Here is a 25,385-nt window from a genome sequence, read left to right as displayed (position 1 = left end):
GGGTTTATGCAAGTGTAACTGGGTAAGGAATCGCATTTTGGCTTGAACTTGCTACCTGCCCTCCCTCCCCCTTTTTTTGCTGGAATAGAATGGATTTTTATTATCAGTTTGGGTAGGGTAGAGAAGAGGGACAGGCTTGCCCACATCTGTTCCCCTTCTGATGTTGTGAGCAGTCAGAGGCTGCGTGATAAATAAAATAAGCAAGCAGTGGTAAGGACATTGCTTTTTGTTTGGATGTTTAATTCAATAAGTGGCAAATGAAGTGAGTGATAGGATGCCACTTCATAAGTAGAATAAGTGAGTGGAGGTAAGGACATTGCTTATTTGGTTGGATGTGTAATTCAATAAATGGTATATAAAGTGAACGGTGGGCCACTGCTTCATAAGTAAAGTAAGCGAATGGAGGCATGGACACTGCTTACTGGGTAAGGATGAGTGAGGTCACACTGTCCTGACTAACATTACATGGATTATGCTGTGATTAAAATCAGCTATACTGTGCTTCAGTTGTAATTAATAAATATTGGTTAACAAAGTTATGTTTATGGAAGTTTTAATAAAGGTCACGTCAAACATAATTTGGTGTGATGTGTTTATTGATGGAGACCTGGACAAAAAAATCTAACGGTCGACAATATTTTATGCTTGTTAAGCAGTGCTTTTGCTATTTACTGAGTGTAACAAAAAAATAAAAAAAAAAAAACAGAAAAAAGTGTACATGTCTCTATGTATGTGCATTTATGTTTCTGTGTGTGTGAGAGAGTGAATGCATGCATGAAAGCAGGAGAGACTGTGTGTGTGAGAGATTAGAGAGAATGAGAGCTGTCTTGTGTGAGTTAATGTGTGTATTAAAGCAGGAGAGACTGTGTGTGTGAGAGATCAGAGAGAATGAGAGCTGTCTTGTGTGAGTTAATGTGTGTATTAAAGCAGGAGAGACTGTGTGTGAGAGATCAGAGAGAATGAGAGCTGTCTTGTGTGAGTTAATGTGTATATTAAAGCAGGAGAGACTGTGTGTGTGAGACATCAGAGAGAATGAGAGCTGTCTTGTGTGAGTTAATGTGTATATTAAAGCAGGAGAGACTGTGTGTGTGAGACATCAGAGAGAATGAGAGCTGTCTTGTGTGAGTTAATGTGTGTATTAAAGCAGGAGAGACTGTGTGTGTAAGACATCAGAGAGAATGAGAGATGTCTTGTGTGAGTTAATATGTGTATTAAAGCAGGAGAGACTGTGTGTGTGAGATATCAGAGAGAATGAGAGCTGTCTTGTGCATATCCCTCAACTGTCCAAATTTTTCCAGACTGTCCAGATTTTTGCCTCATATTTTTGTCTGTTCCTCATAAAATATGTGGTTTTCTGAAGTTTTGTGGCAAATCAGTGATGAGTGACTTTACTAAATTATGATAGGCCTTTGAGTTTCAGGCTTTACATCCTTCATAAAATCCATTGTAATACAAGACCTTTTATTCTAGCCAAGTTATAAATTCATAAGAACAATATTTAAAATGTATCCCTATTTTTGGGGCTTTGCCCCCCATTATTTTTGGCATTGTCCACATGTTTTTGGGCTAAGAGGTTGAAAGTTATGCTTGTGTGAGTGAATGCAAGTATTAAACCAGAGGAGACTGTGTGTGTATATGTATGTATGTGTGTGATAGCAGAAAATATTGTGTATGAGAGAGAATGGGTTCTCTGTAAAATTGTATTTTAATACTTATTTTTTAAATACTATATTATTTTTTTAATATATTTTTGATGTAAAATTCTTCCTCCAACATCATTAACACGTACTACAGAAAGTCTGAAACATTAGGTTGAGGAACTATTTTACATCAAAAATATATAAAACAAAATAATATAATAATTAAAAAATAAGTAAGTAAAACATAGCAATTTTACAGCGAGCACATTCTCTAAGTGAAATAATGACCTCAGGGTGTGTGTTAATGTGTAATTAACACGCTTCCAAGGATGAAGAATCCTGATGTCGCCAGGACGGTGTTAATTACATATTATACAATGGCTCCCTATTACTATTCAAAAACGTGCATGCCGATTGGCCCAGCCCAACCAGCGTGTCTGTTGTAAATCCCACAATATACCAACGGAAAAAGATCCGGTTGCCCAGACTTTTTTCCGTTGGTATAAAGTGCCCCAAAACCTTTTTTTTTTTTTACAAAAAAAAAAGAGAAAACAGAGCAACGAAGACTTTCTTTTCTCTGTTGCCTCTGTTTCAAAGCATTAATGTACTGGGTATGCGTGGGAATGCAAGTCCCATACACATGCGCAGTACATCAAAACGAAGAAACAGCATACCACAACCAGCAGAAGAACAGTAATCCACCGTTATACAAAGACATTATTTAAGAAAAGTAAGTATTTTTTTTTCTTAAATAATGTCATTATTCACCCTTATGATTAAACCACACCAACGGTGGGTAAATCTTCAATATACCACACCATGTCGTCGGTTATTGCTTTATTAACACACACCATGCTGGCATTATTGCGAAGATAACAGGGCATAGTAGGTAGGTAACCATACCAAAATAGATGATCACCAGCAACTCCACATCTGTGCTACATAAATTTCTAGGTAGTCACTTCTTACGGTGGGCTTATCAAAGTAAATACAAATGGTGCTATGCAAATATAAATACTGTCCACTGGGATTTTCTGAAATTGTTCAGTGCTAGAGGTAATATAAGACTTACTGACATCGGTATCCATTATTTTAAGCTTGCGTTTCTCAAATTATGAACACAATTTCTTTGCGGAAGCACAAGTCTTAGTCAGGGAAAATCGGTCAAGTCATACAACACTGTCCTTAAAACTTAATTCATATTTTTTTTACTCTATTTTATTTTTGTTTACTGGGATAGAGCATTGAACAGATTTGATCAACCTGCGTTACAAACATAGTAACAGCAAGGAGACTTAATGTAGTAACAAAATAAAAAGAAATATGAGTACAAAAGGAAAATATCTGTATTCAGATTAATAATCGTCCATCAAAATAGGAAGTAGTTGAACCATTATTGATCAACTACTTTCGATCAAAAACATAAACATTGATCCACAAAGGATGGAAAAAAAGAATCACACAGCTTTTTTGCAGGAGGAAAACCCCTCTTGTACCCTGCACCCTCTGCTTATTATGTGATCACACTACTGCGGGGAAAGGGCATATAACTCGATCCTTACTGTAAGGAGATTTGCTGGTGAAAAAGCTTCTATTTTTCAATCAGTTGATTGCCGATCAATTGTACTGACTTTTTCACACGTCGATGTAGCCAGTTCAGCATGAAGTTCTGCACCTATACATATATATATATATATATATGTATATGTATATATATATATATATATATATATATATATATATATATATATATATATATGTATGTATATATATATATATATATATATATATATATATATATATATATTTACACATATACATAGATATATAGCTATGCATGAATGTGTGTCTGTGTATGTCTGTTTATATTTGTGTAATAGTTAGAACAGCAAACAGTAAAGAAGAACAGAAATGTACCAGAAAAAACAATGTAGAAACTTTGGAATTCTAAATTAAAATATTGAGTAAGGCTCAAGAATTTGGATCCTGCTAATTGCAGAAGGATAATAATCAATGAATGTGAATCTCTGATTGCAAAGTAAGAGCAAAATATATCCTGAAGGAGATATATCAATTTAAAGAATTGTGTTTGCCAGGAGGTTTGATCTGTGTCTTCTTCTTTTAGGTTTTCCTGGTTAGGGGTTGCCACAGCGGATCACCTGTCCACTTATGATTGACAGTGGAGTTTTACAGTGTCAAGTTGCCAGCCCAGCACCCAACCCACCACAGAAGGCACACACACACACACACACACACACACACACACACACACACACTCACACCTAGGGCCAATTTCGAATGTCCAATCCACCTACAGCATGTCTTTCGGATGTGGGAGGAAACTGGAGCACCCAGAGAAAACCCACACAAGTACAGGGAGGACATGCAGACTTTACACAGAAGGGAGATCTGGTGAGGATCGAACCAGAGAACTTCTTACTGTGAGGCAACAAAGCTAACTGCTGCACCACCGCGGCCGTCCAGGTTTGGTATGTATCTGTACAGTGCAAAATATATAAATATAAATATATTTTTTATATATATACTTGCAAATCACTTGCAGATCACTAAAGCCAATAACTCTGCTGGTGAAGCAGTATTCTTTTGCGCCATAGCCAAATTATAAAATTCCCTCCCACCCACAATTGCCTCCATACCATCATGCACCCACTTCAAAACTTTACTAAAAGCGCACCTAAAAACATGCTGGCTATGCCCTTGCATCTCCCACTCTAATATCACTCACCCCATCCAACCACTACTTTTCTTTCACTCCACTAACTACCTTGATTATAGCAAGCTCAGATGCTCATAAGCCTAGTACTTATTATACAGCAGGAACTTTTTATTGTAACATTTGTAAATGTCTGTTATGTACTTCACAGATAAAGATTCTAGTTGTCTACTGATGTACTATGTTCTTCATCTGTAAATATGTTGTAAGTAATTGCTGTGTTAAATTGTTAATCGCTATGTAATCCAATGTAACTACTGTCTGTTTATTTTAACTGTGGAGCTTTTCTTCCCGGGCATCTGTTGAAAATGACCTACTTCCAGTCGGACACTCCCGGTTAACAAATGTAAATAAATATATATACATATATATATATATATATATATATATATATATATATATATATATATATATATATATGTATATATATATATATATATATATATATATATATATATATATATATATACACACACATATACATATATATATATATAAATATAAACACTCATATATATATATATATATATATATATATATATATATATATATATATATATATATATATATAAATATAAACACTCATATTATATATATATATATATATTATATATCTATATATCTATATATATATATATATATATATATATATATATATATATATATGTGTGTGTGTCTATTTCTAAATTTTGAAGTTTGAAATCTTTGGATTTCTTATGGTTGAGACGAGTTTTGAAACTTTGAAATGTAAATAAAAAAAATTAAAAAAAACTTTTTTCTTTTAAACTAGACTCCCGCACTCCCCACACCCCTTGCTAATTAAATATACCAATTCCAAGATCACACTATAGTGAGGAAAACAGTAAATCATTCCATGCTGTATGGCAATTTTCGTTTAAATGGTTCAATGTTTCAAATCTTCAGTCTTATGGTCTTGACCATAAGAAATTCAAAGTTTTGAAACTTCGAAGTTTAGAAGTAGACCCATATATATATATATAGATATATATATATATATATATATATATATATATATATATATATATATATATATATATATATATATATATATATATATATATATAGAATACAGGGATACGCCCTGTATGCTTTTAGTGAGGAACCTCTGTGGAGGTTACAATTGTTGGGGAACTGAGCATTTAGATTTACATGCATCTGCACTTCTCACTGTGACAGCTGACAGCCATCACAAGTAAATGGAGTTTAATCAATGTAATGGTATTTTGGGTAAACTTGTTTGCTTGTAGTCCAGGATGTCAGGTTACCTTCTCTGCTACTCATTAACAGTCTGTGGATCACATTTCAAGGTTTTGTCCCCTCTGACATTGTCAGCATTTCTAATTCCTAATAGCGTCCAATTCTGTATCAGTGGTGCTGGAAATTTACTTTCATGAGCTAACATTTGCAAAAAAGTAATTTAGTTTTGTGCAGGCATGAACTGAGTTTCATTAAATTAGTCAAATGTTAGGGATATGAATGCAGTTATACTTCTATATAAATTTGTGCGTGACAGTCTGTATTGCTTTATTATTTATGATAAAGAGAAATGCAAAGTGCAGTCTGTGTTTGTGGAATGCATATTATTGCATACTAACTCTGACAAGATAGTAACAAGGTGATGCCATTTCAGACTGAAAAAAAATAATCATGTCAATGACTTTTCTAGCAATTATAGGCTGTAATAAAAGGAATTCATAAATGATTTGTTAGGATCCTTGCTGATTATTCTTACAAGGGTGAAGCTTCTTGGAAAATAGATATGTTACTTTGAAGTCAGTAGCACAAAGAAGTTTGGCTAATCCTTCACAAGCCCAGTTAAGTGGAGGGAGTGTCTGAGAGACAAGTGTCATCATTTCAGGAGATGAAGGGATGAGGAAATTACAGTTTTGTACCTACCATAAATGTAGATGTTCGAGTGTTCACCCTGCTGCAGTCATCACACTTGGGAGTTATCCTGTCGTCAGGCGGTCCTGCAGTTGGCCGGATTTCCAATGTCTTGGTCCGATGTCGGTTGCTGTTGCCTCATCCCTGACGTCAGTGCGCCAGGGGTATATATATTGCAACCGACACCATTTTCTTCAGTTTTTCTTGCCCCAGATGTCAGGTGCCCCCAAAAGGGTGATCCAAATTAGTACCTAAAGGTGTGAACACTGTACAGACACAAAATCCCTTCAGCTATAAGCAAATACATCAGTAAGGCATAGCAAAGATTTAGCCAGTAGATCAGAGGGGCTGGAGGGAGGGTAACCTGGACTGCAGCAGGGTGAACACTTGAACATCTACATTTATGGTAGGTACAAAACTGTACTATGTTCATCGTGTTACCCTGCTGCAGTCATCACACTTGGGTAGAGTCCCAAAGCTAAGGTAGGGTGGAGGCATCATAGAGGGTTAGTGGAGGCAATGAGGCCCTGCAGAACTGCAGTGGCGAAGCCTGCTCTGGACTTAGAATAAAGTGGTAAGTGATAGTGTTTGGTGAAGGTGTGTACAGAACTCCAAGTTGCAGCTTCTAAAATTTCCTTGGTAGGAACCCCCCTGAGAAAGGCTGTAGAGGTAGCTATTGCCCTGGTAGAGTGGGATCTAATGGTAGGAGGAACTGGTTTCCCATGATGGGTATAGCAGAATTGTATGCAATGGCCTATCCATTTATAAATGGTTTGCTTGGATATGGCCCTCCCTTGAGAAGCTGTAGCATAGGAAACAAAGAGCTGGTCAGATTTTCTGAAAGCCTTAGTTTTATCCAAGTAGTAACGAAGCTGCCTGTGAATGTCCAAGGAGTGCAGGAGTCTCTCACCTTTGTTCTGCGGATTGGGGAAGAAAGTGGGTAGGTGGATGGTTTGATTTAAAGCTACACTGAAAACCACCTTAGGCATGAAGGAAGAATTAGTTCGTAGAGAAACTCTGTCTTGATGAAAAATGAGGAAAGGTTCCACTGCCATAAGTGCCTGTAATTCTGAGACTCTCCTAGCAGAAGTTATTGCCAGGAGCAGGGCAGTCTTCCAAGATAGGAACTGAAGGTCTGCAGAAAAAGCTGGGTCAAAGGGAGGTAGCGTTAGTTTTTGCAGAACAAAGTTGAGATCCCATGTTGGTGTAGGAGCTCTTCTAGGTGGTCTAATGTTTTTTGCCCCCCTGGGGAACTGCCTTAGGAGATGATTTGAAAATATAGGTGTATTTGTGTCATAGTGAGTTGAAATAGCTGATGTATGGATCTTAACTGAGGAGAAGGAAAGTCCTTTATGCAACATCTCAGCTAAATACTGCAGAATGTGAGGCATATGAGGCTGAGTTGTGTCTTGGCCTTTAGCTTGGTTCCAAGCAGAAAACCTTTTCCATTTGTCCGAGTAAGCCTTCCTGGTGCTTGGCCTCCTGGCTTCTAGAATAACATCCAGTACTGCTTGTGAAAGAGGTGCAGGTTGGATACTTAATTGATTTGCCATACAGCCAGGTTTAAGGTTTTTATCTGGCTGCGTAGAATCTGCTTGTTCTGCTGCGTGAGCAAATGAGGCATTTGAGGCAATATCCATGGTGGGCTGTGAGCCATATTCTTCAGTAGCGGGAACCAGTGCTGGCATGGCCAGTCTGGGGCTATGGGAATCATTTGAGGTTTCTCCTTTTTGACCTTCAAAAGTACCTTTGTGAGAAGAGGCAATGGAGGAAAGGCATATGCTGTCAGGTTTTTCCAACTGAAGGAGAGAGCGTCCACTTTCCAAGCTTGTTGGTGGAATGTCCTTGTACAAAATTTTGGCAGCTGGTAGTTTTGAGGACTGGCAAACAGGTCTATATTTGGTAGACCCCATCTTTGAGTTATCATTGTAAATATTTGTGGGTCTAGCTTCCACTCGTGGGGATCTTTGATGTTTCTGCTTAGGTCGTCTGCCAATGTGTTTTTCTGTCCTGGCAGGAATTGAGCTTGTAACTGGTCTTGGTAGGCCAGAGCTGTGTTCCATAAGATTATTGCTTGCCTGCAAAGAGGGTAGGAATGTGTTCCCCCTTGTTTGTTTATTTACCACATTACTGTGGTGTTGTCCGTCTTTATTGCAAGTTGTCCTGGCTGTAGTAGATCCTTGAAGGCTGTCAGAGCTTTCTGTACAGCTAGCATCTCTTTTTGGTTTATGTGCAGTTTCTTTGTTCTGCAGTCCATAGGCCTTGAATGCATTGCCCTGCCATGTGTGCCACCCAGGCATAGTCTGAAGCATCTGTTGTGATAGTTTGCCTGGGTGGGGGCAAGGTGAAATGCTGACCCTTGTTGAGGTGACATGCCTGTGCCCACCATAGAAATTCCTGTTGAAGACAGGGAATGAGAGATATCACTGTGTCCAAGCTGTGGCTGTGTTGAGACCATACGCTTTTTAGGTACCACTGTAATTTCCTCATATGCATTTTTGCAAATGGTATTATCAGAATGCAAGATGCCATGAAGCCCAAAGCCTGCAGAATGTTTCTTGCAGTTAATTGGATTTTTGTTGCCATTGTCTTGAAATATTGAATCAGTTGTAATTGCTTGTCTGGTGTAAGATAAGCCTTCTGGGCCGTTGTGTCCAAGCTGGCACCCAGGAATGTAATTTTTTGTGAGGGTACTAGTTTTGACTTATTTTCGTTTACTGTGTACCCCAGACAATTTAGTAGATGCTTCACACATGCCAGATGTTGTAGGAGAATGTCTTTTCTTTCTGCTTGGATGAGGCAGTCATCCAGGTATGGATATATTTGAATTCCTCTTTGTCTGCAGTATGCAATTAATGGTGCCAGGCATTTTGTGAATACTCTGGGTGCAGTAGATAAGCCAAAGGGCAGTGCAGAGAATTGATAATGAGTTGAACCTGCAATGAAACGGAGGTATCTTCTGCAACTTTGTCTGATAGGGACATGCAGGTATGCCTCCTTGAGGTCCAACATTACCAGCCATGCTTCCTTGCCCAACATGGGAAGTAGCTGCTGTAGTGTTACCATCTTGAATTTGGGAATTTGTAAGTACGTGTTTAGGATTGAAAGGTCCAAAACTGGTCTCCAAGCATTTTCTTTTCTGCGTACTAGGAAGAGTCTTGAGTAAAATCCTTGGCCTTGCACTTGAATTGGTACCCTTTGAATGGCTCTCATGGCCATGAGAGCTGTAATTTGTTTTTGAGCCTCTGCCCTTTGATTTTGTGGCAGGTTTGGCATTCCTCTTTTTATTGGCAAGGTGTGGAAGTGGAATCTGTATCCTCATAAAATTATGTCTAGGACCCATTTGTCCTTTGCGACCATGTGCCAGTTGTCTGCAAATAGTGCTAGTTTTCCCCCCAGGGGGGCTGACAAAAGAGCTTTGTTTGGCCAGCTGAGGTTCAAGTCATTGAGTTTGCCTTCTGGTGGATTGAGACCTGTCTTCTCCTCCCTTCTGGGTTGGAGTGCCCCATTGGTGAGGTTTATACTGAGCTTGTAGTTGTCCTCTGCCCCTTGGGTGCCTGTATTTACCCCTCTGAGGCCTGTCAGTGGCTGGAAAGGACCAATTTTTTGTTTGACAGTTTCTGCTGAAGTGAGGGGGTTGTACTTGTAGGAAATCTTTGACTGTCTGCATTGATTTTGCCTTATCTTCCATTTTCTTTAAAACTTCTTCTGCTTTAACACCAAAAAGAACATCCTGCTGTAAGGGAGCATCTAGTAGTTTTGCTTTAACATGATCAGGCAGACTTTGTTCCTTTAAGCAGGCATGCCTACGTATAACTGATCCAGTGACAGCTGCTCTGCAGGAGGCCTCTAAAGAATCAAACCCACATTGTAAGGTATGTTTGCCCACCTGCTCAGTGGCGTGCAACAAATCCTGTACTTCTTTCAATTCAGATTGTTGAGGGAGGGTGGTTATCTTTTGTTTTAACTGAGAGATCAGAAATTACTGATACTTAAGCATATGAAATTGACAGTTTAATGCTCTCATAGCTAAAGTGGCTGAGGTGTAAACCTTTTTCCCCCATCTGTCTAGTGCTCTTGAATCCCTTTCAGAAGCTACTGGATTTTTAGCCATGGAAGCCTTAGCCCCCTTGGGACCCTGGGAGATAGTCTCTGGGTCAGCTACTGGGCTTTTGTAAAGGAATTTGTGGGAATCAGGTACTCTGTAGTATCTGTCAGGCTTGGCCGGGGCAGGAGGTAAAGAGTCAGGGTTGAAACTGGATTCAAAATAGACATCATCCACAATGTCCAAAACAGGAGGGATGGCTAGAGGTCTGTGTTGGGGAAGTAAAAGAAACTCTCTGAGCCTTTTTTTGGAATCAGAGTAATCCTGACCTTCCCAGTGAAAATGTTCCCTCATAGTGTGCAAAGTTTCCCCAAAATAGTGTTCTTCTGGAGGGGAAGTTGAGGGAATAGAGTCCTCAGCATCAGAATCTTCATAAGGAGAGAAGGAATAGTCTTGGTCCTCAGAGGAATCTGAAGAAATAGACAGTTGTTCAGAGGAAGCAGAATCTTCCTCTTGTCTAGGCCTTTTGTCAGGAGGAGGCTGAGAACCCCTGATAAGAGAAATCAAATCTTCAGCCATCTTGAGCATCTGTTTCTTAGGCATAGGGCCTTGAACAGGAAACTGAAGTGAAGCCTTTTTAGATTTAGAAGGAGTCTTCAACTTGGAAAACATTTTGACTGTAAGAGTCGTCGGTCTGAAAACGCCTTCAGAAACGGATGGCGTTTCAGAAGTACCGACGTCCTTGGAAGGTAAATCAACGGAAGGGCCTGAAGTAAAAGGCTGCGTCGGCCTAGTACATTCCGTCAAAATATCTGTAGAGGTCTCGGGTTCCAGAACTGCGGTAGTCAGAGGCTGCGTCGGAGCCTCACTGATAACCAGAGAACCGGAGAACGGATCAACCGAGGCCTCGGAATCAGGCTTAGGTCTGAGCTGTCGGTCCTTGTCCCTGCACTTTTTGTGCACACCAGTAGTCGGTAGCTCCGACGGCATGGTGTAATTAAATTTTCTACCAAAAAAAGTGTTGTGTGAAATCAAATCGTCTTTTAATAGTACGTTTACTAAATCTAGCACAAAAATGACAAGAAGTGACGTCGTGATCAGGGCCTAGGCAAGGTATGCAATAAGAATGAAAATCCTTATGAGGTATTTGCTTCCCACAAGAAATACAATTGTTATCTTTTTCTGACATCGGTCTGAGGCAAGAAAAGTTTCCCCAATGGGGTACTTAGCTTTATAGAAGACTTCGGTCTGAAATTCGAATTTGAAAATCTCAGTAGTTGGCCGACCGGCACTAGCGAACTGCTTCTGCTTCGGGCACCGCGTGGCAAGGAAGACTGAAGAAAATGGTGTCGGTTGCAATATATATACCCCTGGCGCACTGATGTCAGGGATGAGGCAACAGCAACCGACGTCGGACCAAGACTTTGGAAATCCGGCCGACTGCGGGACCACCTGACGACAGGATAACCCCCAAGTGTGATGACTGCAGCAGGGTAACACGATGAACATCCACAGAGTTACTTTAAAAAAAGTGAGTTAGAATTACATAGAAACATAGAACACAAATATGTCAGAAGTGAGGAATGATGCTAACAAGAAATAGAGTGTAACCTACAAAATAAGTTGATCTTATGCATACTGGAGATAACAAGCACATTTACTTAGCAGAGAGATAATGAAAATGTATTTAAGACTGTCAATAAATTGCAAGTTACCAAGAGAAGATATAGATTCAGATTTTCAATAATTGCAGAAGATTTTGCTTTATGCTATACTGTCATATCAATGTAGTTTCAATACAATGGATTCACTTTTTAGTTTTCTTAATTTAATTTATTTGGTCATGGTGTACTTTCCTTTATGAAAAGAACAACTACTGAACTGTTTCTGAAAAATTCCAGTTATTCTTATCTTTTTTGTATTATATGTGCGATACAACACAGAACATTCTCTTTCTCACAGAAATATAGAAATATTTAAATGTGTGCTTGTTAATTTAAAAGTATAAACTCAAAGTGCTTGTGGTGAAGGATTTTTTTTTTAACTGTGAAGAACACTCTCATTTAGTTGTAACATTCTTTCTTGCTTCAGCAAAAATATTTTCTTCCATTCTGAGTTGATATTGATTGTTGTTTTTCATTTCATAACACAGGCAAAAACTGCAATAAGGTAAACACTGCTGATTAAAGTATCATACTGTATTCTAGATTTGACAGCAAACTGCAGAGACTCAGTTTGTTTAGCTAAGATGTACTCATGCGTGAAGATGAAATAGTGGGACATGAACTGTTTGTTTGCAAATGCACATACGAAGGGAATTGGTTATATTTTTTTAATGAATTATTAGCTTTACAGTCAAAAAATTGCAAATGAATGTAAGCTGCATAGAGACAATATGGATTGTGCATTTCTTAATAGGTTCCTAGGTTCCTAGGTATATAGGTAGGTACTAGGCTATCTGCCCGAAGGCATTTATAAGCCTAGCCGGAATATGTTGGCTTTAGCCACCCCCTTAGATTAGTTCCCTGTGCCTCTGTCCAGCAGAGCCATTGAAGTGATCCCTGGGGTAAACTTTGTTTCCCATCCACTCATCAAGGTTTGTCTTGAAGAGGGTTAGCGAGGAGCTCTGGCTAATGTTGATTGGAATCTTGTTCCAGAGCATGGGAAGTCTCTGGGACAGGAATCTATCACTCCAGCACGTCCTATTTATTGTTGTGGTGAGGTTTAGGTCCCTGGAGTGTGTGGCTCGAGAGGATATGGTTTTCCTTAGGTGGAGCATGTCCATCAATTCTGGGTTGGACATGGCCTTGTATGTCGGGCAGAGATCACTTCTGAGTAGGCGGTATGCAACTGAGTATAGCTGGAGTTTCTTCAGTCGAGCTGCATAGGGCATTTGCTTGAGGCCAGTGATCCTCTTGGTGAGGTACTTCTGTGGTCTTTCCAATTGTTGCAGGTGTCTTGTAAGGTACATCCCAAATGGGGCATTGTACCCTGTGATGGGTCTGATTAGTGATGCGTAGAGGGGCACAATGACCTCTTTTGATCTAGATGCAAACCCTTTTGTGATTAGGTGGGCCACACAGAAGGATTTTCTAACCATTTTGGCAATGATTATCAAAGGAGAGGTTACTATCTACTTGGGTCCCCAGATCCCTTATTACGTCTTCCGTATTTAGGGGGCTACCACCTATGTGCTAGTTTGTGGGTACTTTGTTTTTTCCAAAGGGGATGACTAGGCACTTTTTGGCATTTAGCTTGAGGCCATGGTTTTGACACCAGGCATCTGTCTCAGTGAGACCCTTTTGGAGGATGTCTGTGTCAACCGAAGAGTCAGTTATAGCCCCTAGTTTGCAGTCGATGCAAACTTGGTCAGCCATAGTCTTCCTGTGCTTGCCTGTACCTCTGAGAAGTATATGCTGAACAGGAGGGGTCCTAGGACTGAGCCCTGGGGAATACCACTTGTAACCGGTTTAGAGTCAGACCTAGCTCCTACAACTCTTACCATGTGGGTTCTGTCCATGAGCCAGGTGGCAACCCATCTTGTGACGTAGGGGTTTATGTTCAGGCTGGTGAGCTTGCTAATACCTGAGTGGGGAATGGTGTCAAAGGCCTTTGCGAGGTGTAGATAGGCTGTGTGGACCACCTTTCCCTCATCTATATCCTTGGTAACTGTCTCAAAGAAGTCCACCAGGTTTAGAAGGCATGATCTGCCCTTAACAAAGCCAAACTGGGTAGGGTACAATGTTTGGAGGTTCACAATGTCTCTGTTAATGAGATCCATGATGATGCGCTCCATAGTTTTGCAGACCAAACTAGTCAGGCTTATAGGGTGATAGTTCCTGGGGTCGGTTGTGGCTCCACCTTTGTGGAGCGGAATAACCGTTGCTGTGCACCACTCTGTGGGCATGTAGCCCTTGGAGAGGCCGAGTTTAAACAGTGTGTTTAGGTGAGGGGTTAATTCATCTTTGAGCTCATGTAGAATGCAGCCTGGGACACCGTCCGGTCCCATTGATACTGTGTTTATGGCTTTGGAGAGGGCTGTTTTAACCTGAGTGTCTGTGATTTCAGGGGCACTACATTCTTCTGGTTATAGTTATGGGCCCTTTTGGGGGTGAGAGAGGGGTGAAGTTTGCACTGAACCTATCTGCCAGGATGTTGGCTATATCGGTTGGTTCAGTGTATTTTGTGCCATTCTGCACTAACTCTGAGCAGAGTTGCCACTTGGATTTTTGACATAGCTAAAGAATGCCTTGTGGTTATCTTTGGAGTCCATGGCAATTTTTCTTTCGAAGCTAGCCTTGGATGATTTTATGAGGGAACATAGTTTCTTGTGATACTGATCAGGGATGTCTTCCCTTCTTGGGATTTTACACTCTTCTGTACTAGTTTCCTCCTTCTATTGTATAGCTTGTTTATGGCAGGGGTCCACCAGACTGGTTTCCTTTTCTTGGAGGGGTGAGTCTTGGTTTTGTTTGGGATAGCACGATCCATGCATTATTGTAGTTGCCCATAGAGTGCATTAGTAAAGGATTTTGCAGCTTGGACAGCATTATCCTTTAGCATAGGGGCTTAATAACGTGAAGTTTGCTTTTGAAAAGTTTTTCACGGTGGTTTCTTTAACTGGGGGTGGTGGTGGAATGTGGATATCCAGAGTGATTAGTTTATGGTCAGATCTAACCAGCGCGGAGTTGGCCTTTGGTGTGGAACACCGGTCACCCATGTTGGTGATGATCAGGCCCAATATGTTGTCACCTCTGGTGGGGATGTTGGCCAGTTGATCCAGGGCATTTGAGTTTATAAATTCTAGGAAATGTTGGGCAAGGGAGTTTGCCCTTGAGTAGTTCTTCCAGTTAATGTTTGGGTATTTGAAATCACCCAATATCAGGGTGTTTAGTAGGACCTTTATGTTCCCCAGTGTTTCCAGGAATGTGGAGTGGGGGTCCTGGGACATGGTGGGTGATCTGTAGCATGCTATAATTTGAATAGCAGTTTTGCCCGTTGTTAGTTGCACATGGATGATCTCTGAAGCATCGTGCTGTGTCACTAACCTGGAGATGTGGGTATCCTTAATGAATATGGATACTCCCCTGCCTTTTGTATTTCACTCCGGGTTTTGTGGCTGAAATGTATGGTATGATTTGTAGCCTGGTAGTGCTGGGGTGCTCTCTGGAGCCTTAAACCAGGTTTCTGTTACTGCACATATATCAATTTTCTCCATACTGAGGAGTGCCTCGAGTGCGTGCATTTTGACGTTTAGACTTCTGGCATTGAGTAGCATTACCCTCAGTTTTTTTGTTACTTGTGCTATTTACGGCAGTGGGTTTGTCTTTTGAGCCTTGCCTAAAAAAGGCACTATGGGGGTGGTAAGAGCCTTGGCCAGTATTCGAAAGCCTAAGGGTGACAGGTGCAAGCCATCTCTAGCGAAGCAGTATGGCTTGTAGAGCATGTCATCCCAGGCTGACAGACACTGGATCCTCTTTGAATGACACCAGAAGCTTAGCCAGTTGTTGAAAATGTTAATTTTTTTCTCTATACCGTGGTATCATTCTTCGTGAGGGCAGGATGCAACTCAGGGTCAGGGTCATAACGGCCTCGGCTACGTGATCAGAGAGCTCCTCCATGTCTCCTTTTATGTAGTCCAGGGAGGTACGGCTCAGGACATTCACACTGACATGGACAATGACAGAGTCATATTTGTACTTGTTCTGAAGTGACCTGAGTGCTTGTGTTATGTGGTGGATTCTGGCACCTGACAGGAAGCTAACAGTAACCTTCTCCTTTTTCAGCCTAGTGAGTGGGACGTCAGTGTGCCTGACTATAGAGTAACCTATTACTAGTGTGACGGGTATGTTATTTTGCCTTAAGGGCTGTGATTGCGTGGCACACTGTTTTTTTGAAGTGTTTTATGGTTTGTGTTGGTGGGGTGGAGGTTGCTTGAATGTCTGCTTTGGAGGTCTCTGTTGCTTTTGCAGATTTTTATTTAGAGCCTCCGAGTATGTTTTTGTGTATTTATGTGTGTTTTTTGCCGGTGTTGGTTTCATGGGTCTATGTTACTTTGAGCGTTTTCTTTTAAAAACTACCTTAATTATTAGTTTGAATCTGTTCTTTTTGTAGTCTTCTATATAATTGTCAATCCTCTCCTATGTAAATATATTTCTAGTAATACTGCATTGTTTTTTGTAAACCTTGTACTGAAGATCTTGATGTTTAATCTCTATTGACAATTTATTTCATTTTTTTATTTCTCTTTTGAATTAATACTGTAACTGGAGCTTATCTCCCCAGGCCTCTACTGAAAATGGACGTGTATCCAGTTGGACTAGCCCAGTCAACAAATATAAAATAAATAAATAAAATAAAAAAATAATAAATGTGAGACTGGTGGTGTGATGCAAGTAATTCCCTTCTCCTCTTGACTGCCTGGTCCAGTCTTGGGTTGAGAGAGCTTTGCCTCCAGTTTGGCTGTATAATTGCATCTCTCGCATGTATTTTGGTGGAAGGAGGAGAGGGTTGTCTGTGTACATGAGGCAATTGTAACATTGCCTCAAAATGCCCAGATTCACCAGTTGGACCAGAGAGTACACCTGAAACTGCCATTTGGACATGCCTGGATAGGTACAGTGAACTGTTTTACTGACTGGCTGGTAAGGTTGAATAGAGAGCCTTGTCCTTCTTTACAGTATAGGGGGGGGTCTAGTGCTAAGGTTTATTAGTGCTTGCTATGAGTTTTGTGTAAGTGCCGGGCTGAGAAGTGAATGGTTTGAGTGCTTAAGTTGAAAGTTTGTCTAGTTCCAAGGGAAAAATTGAGGAGTAGACTTTGTGGAGCCGGGAATAGTTATACCCTAGCTTCCTTCTATATAAGTAAGGTATGGGCAAACACAGAAACTTCTAACACAGCCCTGAATTCAGCACTAACCTGAAAAATGGAATACTAGCTTAGAAAGGCAGGAAAACAAGTATGTTTTTTAGTTTTTTTTCAGAAAATAAAGCAGATACAATAAAAAAAAAACTTTAAATACACAGAAATGTCTATCACACTTGAGTGTGTAGCCTACAACAATTAAACAGGTAATTTAAACATAAAAATGACTTTGTTAAAATGCAGGCAGTAAAATAAGTACAATATGTAGCTGAAACAAGCTTTTTAAATCACAGAAACTCTAGAAAATTGGCGTTTTAGCCGGAATTAGCTAAAGGTAGCAATTAAATGCAGAAAAATTATACTTAATCACTCCAAAGTCTCTCTTTTGTCTCTCTGCTGCTGTAGAACTCTGCAGGGCACCAGGCAGGAGCTTGCTGATCTGTATACTAGCGCAAAAACCTCACAAATGCAGGTTTCATAGCAGGGAAATGAAAGAGATAAAAATTAGCCCAAAATGGCCAATAAAATACTAATTTCTGGGCTGAAACTACTCCTCCAGGGACAGATACGCTGCTCAAAGTTCCCTCTCTCACAGTCAACAGAGAAATTTCCATCTGTCCAAGTAAGATATGGGCAAACACAGAAACTTGCAACACAGCCCTGAATTCCTCCCTATCCTGAAAACTGGATAATACTACCTTAGAAAGGCAGAAAAGCAAGTATTTTTTTTTGTTTTTTTTTTCAGAAAATAAAGCAGATACAATCAAAAAACACTTTAAATGCACATAAATGGCTATGACACTTGAGTGTGTAGCCTACAACAGTTAAACAGGTAATTTAAACACAAAAATGACTTTGTTAAAGTGCAGACAGTAAAATAAGTACAATATGTAGCTGAAACAAGCTTTTTAAAATCACGGAAATTCTAGAAAATCAGCGTTTTAGGCAGAATTAGCTAAAGGTAGCAAGAAAATGCAAAAAAATGATACTTAATCACTTCAAAGTCTCTCTTTTGTCTCTCTGCTGCTGCAGAACTCTGCAGGGCATCAGACAGGAGCTTGCTGAGCTGTATACTAGTGCAAAAAACCTCGCAAATGCAGGCTTTATAACAGGGAAATGAAAGGGATAGAAATTAGCCCGAAATGGCCAATAAATTACTAATTTCTGGGCTGAAACCACTCCTCTAGGGAGAGATAGGCTGCTCAAAGCTCCCTCTCTCACAGTGAACCAAGAAACTTCCTTCTTTCCAAGTAAGGTATGGCAAACACAGAAACTTGTAACACAGCCCTGAATTAAGAATTAATCTGAAAACTGGAGTATACTAGCTTAGAAAAGTGGGAAAACAAGTATTTTTTTTTGTTTTTCAGAAAATAAAGCAGATACAAAAAAAAATACACTTTAAATGCACAGTAATTGTATCACACTTGAGTGTGTAGCCTACAACAGTTAAACAGGTAATTTAAACACAAAAATGACTTTGTTAAAGTGCAGGTAGTAAAATAAGTACAATATGTAGCTGAAACAAGCTTTTTAAATCACATAAACTCTAGAAAATCAGTGTTTTATGCGGAATTAGCTAAAGGCAGCAAGAAAATGCAAAATAATGATACTTAATCACTCCAAAGTCTCTCTTTTGTCTCTCTGCTGCTACAGAACTCTGCAGAGCACCAGGCAGGAGCTTTGCCGAGCTGTATACTTGCGCAAAAACCTCGTAAATGCGGGTTTTTTAGCAGGGAAATGAAAGAGATAGAAATTATCCCAAAATGGCCAGTAAACTACTAATTTCTGGGCTGAAACCACTCCTCCAGGGACAGATAGGCTGTTCAAAGCTCCCTCTCTCACAGTGAACAGAGAAACTTCCTTCTATCCAAGTAAGGTATGGGCAAACACAGAAACTTGCAACACAGCCCTGAATTTAGCACTAACCTAAAAACTGGACTATACTAGCTTAGAAACGTGGGAAAAGAAGTATTTTTTTTTGTTTTTTTCAGAAAATAAAGCAGATACAATAAAAAAAAAATACAGCATTGATCCATTCATATACTGTTAATATAACCTTTAGTAATATACTGAGCAATCTGCATACATCTTTTTCCACTTTCCATTCCTTCTCTCTTATGTTACTACTACTCTGACCTGCACAATCCAAATATGTAAATATTTTCTTCTCATACACACACATTCACGCATGCACACACGCTCACGCATGCTCGCATGTGCACATACACACGCGCACCTGCTCACGCATGCTTGCACATGCACACACACACACACACACACACACACACACCCTACAAGAACTTGTGATCACATACTGTGCTTATGCCAGCAATATATATCTTCTGCCATCTCCAGTTGTCTGTTGTAATTACTGCAACATATATACAATTGAACTACCTTCTGGGTCTATTATAAGTTCTTCTGCTCTCTTTCCACTTTGTGAAAATGCTATCCTGTTTTAGCATAATGGCTACATTTGTGCAGCCACAATTTTTTATAACTTCTACTGTTTTTATATTTTGTGTAACACTGTCTTAATTTAGCCTTTAGGCTACAGAATATTCATACATCTATGGTAATAGTTTTTGCTTAACTTTTGTAGAACTTTCTGTATGACCATGGACCTGCCTGACAATAGTACTCACACTAGTTTACTTATTGGTTAACAAATGTGTGTACAAATAAATAACTGAAATAAACAAAGGACAAATATTACCTTCCAATTTTTATATTTTCATAATTCTATACATTAATCTTTTTTACCATATTTTGCTTGCATTTGGAGGGCTATGTGCTGTTATACAACATTCCTATATCTTTAGTTGGAAAGACAGATAAATAAAACATTACAAAACATGATGAATGCTTTTAACATTTTAAAGGCAGTGCTGATTCCAGAATAGAGTAATATAGCCATCTCTGTGCAGATTTCTTTATCTTATATAAGGTTCTTTACTGGTACTTAAAAATGCCCCTGATTATTTCTGGACTTGTTCATCTATATGGAAGTAAGAGGCTCAGGGCTATGATTGTGCTTTGTGCACATTGTTTCAGTTTGGAATTTATTAGTTTAAGTCCATTGCATTGTCAAGTTTTCTAATTACTTTTAATTTTTTCTCAGAAATCATGTCACTGCTGGAAGAAGTGAAATCATACTCACAGCATATTACTTCTCAGGCTAAGGTGCTATGTCAGGAATTTACAGAGGAAAGTCAACATCAGTAGGAAGGTGTTACCATAATCAGTTTAATAGGATGAGGTCTTGTGACACAGATACTGCCTCCAAGGACAATAAACCAACATAAAAAAAGTCAGGGTCCCATTCTCTGAAGGGACCGTTGTAGTCTATGAATACTGAACAGTCTACTGTGTCCCAGCAAAATAATAAGGTTCATCCAGACTGCACAGAAGATGTCAGTTTACAGGATCAACCAGTAGAAGAGTATGTCAAAATTTTTATTTTTTTAATGCTTTGCCTCAGGAAGGTCGACTTAAGTTGTCAGACTTGTTTATTGAAAAGAGCTACACAGTTCCCTGAAAGTATCTTCTATCTTAGTAATGATATTATAGAGACATCCTGACACAGTAGAATGGCCTTTTCTCAATTTTCATTGCCTCACCCTAGTTTAAGTGACACCAGAGCTGCTGCTATACTGGACAGCATAGTGGCAGATGTGTATTCAAGGAGGATGCTATGGTACCCCAGCGGTCTCCATTATGGCTGATATTTCTTCTACCACTAATGAAAGACAGTGACAAGCTGAATGTGTTGATGTTTTTTTATCTGGTTAACACTGATGGTATTCAGTGTATTTTTGATTCTGAAGGTCACCAGAGTAATAATATTCAGTGTAGGGAAAACGCAGTTGGGCAGGCTTAGATTCCTAACTTCATAGGTGTGTACTAGGCTAAGGACTACAAGGGCCTTTTTAAGCCTAGCCATGCATCATAAATCTCTGACAAGTTCAGGTTCCCTAGATAGGTGTAAGCAGGGACCAGGAAGATGACATTTTTACAGGCTGCCTGTGTCCATTAGAGACATAGATGACAAACCAGGGATGAACAGGTAATTCTTATGCTGTTTGTTTTGTGGATAATGCAGGAGCTCCATCAGGGTGGGAGTCTGACAATGCTTTGCATGCCAGATATAGATCTCGCCTTAACTGCCTGTAAGAGACAGAATACAGAGATAAGGCTTTTTAGATTGTCTGCAAAGGAAATGTTGCTTTTAGTGAGGAACCTCTGTGGGTGTTCCATTTTCAAATGTCCCTGGTTAGGTACATACCCAAAGGGGTACTGTAGTCAGTGATAGGTCTAATGAATGCCAAATACAGTGGAACAATGAAATCCTTGGCCCTAGATGCCATACCTTTTTTATAAGTTGCTCAGCATAGATTGATTTCCTTCCTTCACTACTATAGCTCTGTGATGGTCAAATGCTAGATTGCTGTTTAAGTGTGTCCCCAAGTCCCTGACTACTAGGTCAACTCTTAGGGGTGTGTGGTCAGTATGATATTTACCAGGGTTGGATGACTTTCTTGGCATTTAGTTTTATATCATGACTCTGACACCAGTTATCTGTCTGTGTCAACCCTTCCTGGAGAACATTTGTCTTTGTGGCAGATTCTATGACTGCTCCTAAATTGCAATCATATGCAAATTTTGTCAGCCAAAGGCCATTGACATTGGCCTTGACTTCAGAGAAGTATGTGACAAGCATCTTTAAAGAGGTGGACTCCTCATTTCTAACTTCCTGGGTCCTGTCTGTGAGCCAGCTATCTATCCACCGTGTGACATATGGGTTTATACCTAACTTCTTAGGTTTGTCAAAATGCCTGTGTGGGAATTGTGTTGATTGCCTAGGCCAGATCAAGGTAGGCAGTGTGAACCATTTTGTCCTCATCCATTGCTTTGGTAACATTCTCAAAAATGTACACCAGGTGAAGTAGGCATGACCTGCCCTTGATGAAACCAAACTGGATTTCCAATGTCATTATCAATCATCTCCATGATAATTCTTTCCATGGCTTTGCACATGAGACTAGTGAAACTTATGGATCTGTAGGCTCCAGGGTCTGTAGATGGCTCACCTTTGTGCAGAGGTATGATAGTTGCTGTTCTACATTCGTGAGACATGAAGCTTGTTTGGAGGCTACCACTAAAAACAATTCTAGAAGGCCTGATAGGGAATGTTTAATGTTGTTTAGAAGGCATCTTGGGATGTTATCTGGGTCCATTTATGCAATATTCTTGGCCTTAGAGACAGCATTGAGCACCTGTTCCCTAGTGATAATAGGGGGAGTTATATTTGATGGTATTTTCTTAGGAAAGGTTGGGGGAGAGAGGGGTAAGTTCGAGCTGAATTTGTCAGTCAATAGGTTTGCTATTTCTTTTGGAACAATATTGGTGGCTCCATTTATACTGAGCCTGAGGGGTTGGGAGGGTGGCCTCCTAATGGTTAAGGTGTTTGCCTTACAAACACAAGGTGCAGGTTTTGAATCTCACAAGGGATAATTGGCTAGGCTTAAAATGGCTCGGAAGGGCAGTTAGCCTAGTACTAATCTATGAACCTATCTATGAACCTATGAACCTCTGCACACAATTGTGTCTTTCCTTTGAGATTGTGGACATAGATAAAAAATGTCTTGTAGTTGTCCTTGGCCTGAGAGAACAAATGTGCCTCAAATTTGGCTTTCATAGACTTTATTTGTCCGCTAAGTTGTTTGTTTAGTTTGATAAGAATGCTTTTCTCTTGCTAGGTGCTACACTTCTAAAAGTTTTCCATGATTTTCTTCCTTCTGTTATACAGCCTATTGATGTTGTGATTCCAACAGGGTGGCTTGTTTTTTTTTTTTTTTTTTTTTATGGTAGTTCTGTTCTACTTCCTGGTATATACAGCTGCCTCTATGCAGCCCTTAACATGCTTGTATACAGTTTCTGTGAAAAGTTCTGTGTAGACAACGATGTTTTTAGGGTTTATGGGGCTTAAATTTTCCCAGGTTATCACTTAAGACTAGGAAATTAGACTTAGAGTATTTCCTAAATATTCCATAGTTAGCTGGGGTTCCAGGTTTTATTTTTACTTCAAAGAGACCATTTTGTGGTCTGACCTTGCCATAGAAGACATTACACTAGGGGTTTTGCATCACTGTCTCATAATAGCGATGACCAGAGGTCCAGTATGTTTGCACCTCTGGTTGGTGTACTGACAATCTGATCCAGGGAGTTTGTGTTTCTAAAATCCAGGAATCACTGTGCTTGTATGTTTGGCATCATATATGATTTCCAGTTAATAGTGGGGTAATTAAAGTCATCCACGAATATGGTATTGAGTTGGATGGTGAGTGTTAACAATAGGTTTAATTATATGTTATGGATTTCATGAGTCATAGGGGGGACCTATAGCTTGCAAGGAAGAGGTATGGGATTTTGCCTATGGTAATTTGAACATGGAGAAGCTCAAGTGCATTGTCCTGTTTGACCAGCCTTGAGGTATATTTATTTTTGATATGAAGTGAGACAATTCCACCTTTAGTCGTTGTCTTATAAGTAGCTGGTCTAAATATGTACAAGGCATTATAGCTTTGTGCTGCTGATGTTCTCTCCATGACTTTGTACTATGTCACAGTGACCACAATTAGCATTCTCTAGGCTGAGGAGACCTTGTGATGTCAGAAGTATCTGATTTGCAATTCTTGGGACAGTGCTTATTACTGCAAATTAGTTGCTCTGTGAGTAACTAGGTATAGAAACAGTAAGGATTGAATGCACTCTGCTCCTTCTCTCACCTGGAGTAAAATATAAGCATGCATTCCAAGCTGGCATCTATGAAGAAGTTATAAGGTTTGTTTGGGATCAGCAGTCTCGAGAAAATAATGTCAGTATGCTCTTTCTCCCACCAGCAGAAAAACAGAAACACTAATCCCAACATGATAACTGAGAAGCAGCGCTCTCTAATAACTGGTGGTCTTAGACTAGATGCTACAAATTTTAAAGTTAAGATGGAAAAATGGGTCGATATCCTAAGAACTGCAGTGTGCACTAAGCAGTTAGATATGAGAGAGGGAGTAACTTAATCTTTAGATATCTAAGTGGAAAGCCACTAATTTTAAAAGAGAAAGATAAATTGGAAGGATGTGGGCACTTTGCATTCTGGTTGTATGGAATACAGTGAGATGGCCATCAAATTTAAATAGCTAAATGAGAGTGAGTTTACAAAATGATAATTTTGTGCTTACTCACAATATCCAATGAAAGAGGAGAGGGAAGGAAATATGTGGTCAAATTAACATAACAGGCAGGCAACCAGAAAGACAGATGAGTGTAAAAACACAACAGCACCAGTGTAAAGGAGGATTGAGGAAAATGTAATTTCTGTGTGACTCAAAAGAGATACAGGTGTGGTGTCTTTCCTAGTTTAAATATGCAATTAAAAGCAGAATACAAGCAAAACACTGTATAAAGAAAACAAACCAGGGTATACAAAGTAGAAAAAGGCAATGAAATACTGTGCAAAATTCAAGAAAGGAAAAACAAACTGACCTTTCCCCCACAGCAGTCCATGGCAGTGCCTGCGTGAGATTTTCCAGTGAAAAGCAAGGCCCAGGAATTGGAATATTTTGGTTGTGAGATTTATTTATTACTCAGCAGTTGTCATCCCCATTGTTTACATACATTTCTTGTGGGAGGTTCAGCACCTCAGGGAGGGGTACACTTTGCTTGGTACAACCAGAAAGTTTCTAAAATAAAAGTGGTTGACAAAACTCTTAGAATTTATGTCATGAAGATACATGGTTGAAAGTCATGGTAGACAAAATGAGAACTCAAAGGGTTAAAGATAATCACTTGTGGGGTATTCAGAGATGGCAGTTGTACCTTGCCAGCTTGTCGTTTTGGCCAAGTCTGTTCACAATATGTGAGAGATATCCAGTGGCTAGATATTAGGGTAAGAAAAGACAGGTGTATAGCAGATTTACAACTGGTGGATAAGGAAAACAGCCACATTTACCAAGTAACCAGTCAATAAGGGTATTTTAAAGATTTTAGGGAGCAAATTTCTTCTGTGGCTTTCCCCACAAGTAAAGTCACACATTCTCTCATTATTGTAGATATATTGTAAAATATGTTACAGGATTACCCCACTAGTCAAGAAGTTCAGGAATTGTTGCAATCCTTTACCCAGGGAGTTTCTATAAAATG

The sequence above is a fragment of the Protopterus annectens genome, chromosome 6.part0 (assembly GCF_019279795.1).
Source record: "Protopterus annectens isolate FY-2018-M chromosome 6.part0, PAN1.0, whole genome shotgun sequence".
NCBI classification, from domain to species: Eukaryota; Metazoa; Chordata; order Ceratodontiformes; family Protopteridae; genus Protopterus; species Protopterus annectens.
Note: the sequence above shows the minus strand (reverse complement) of the source record.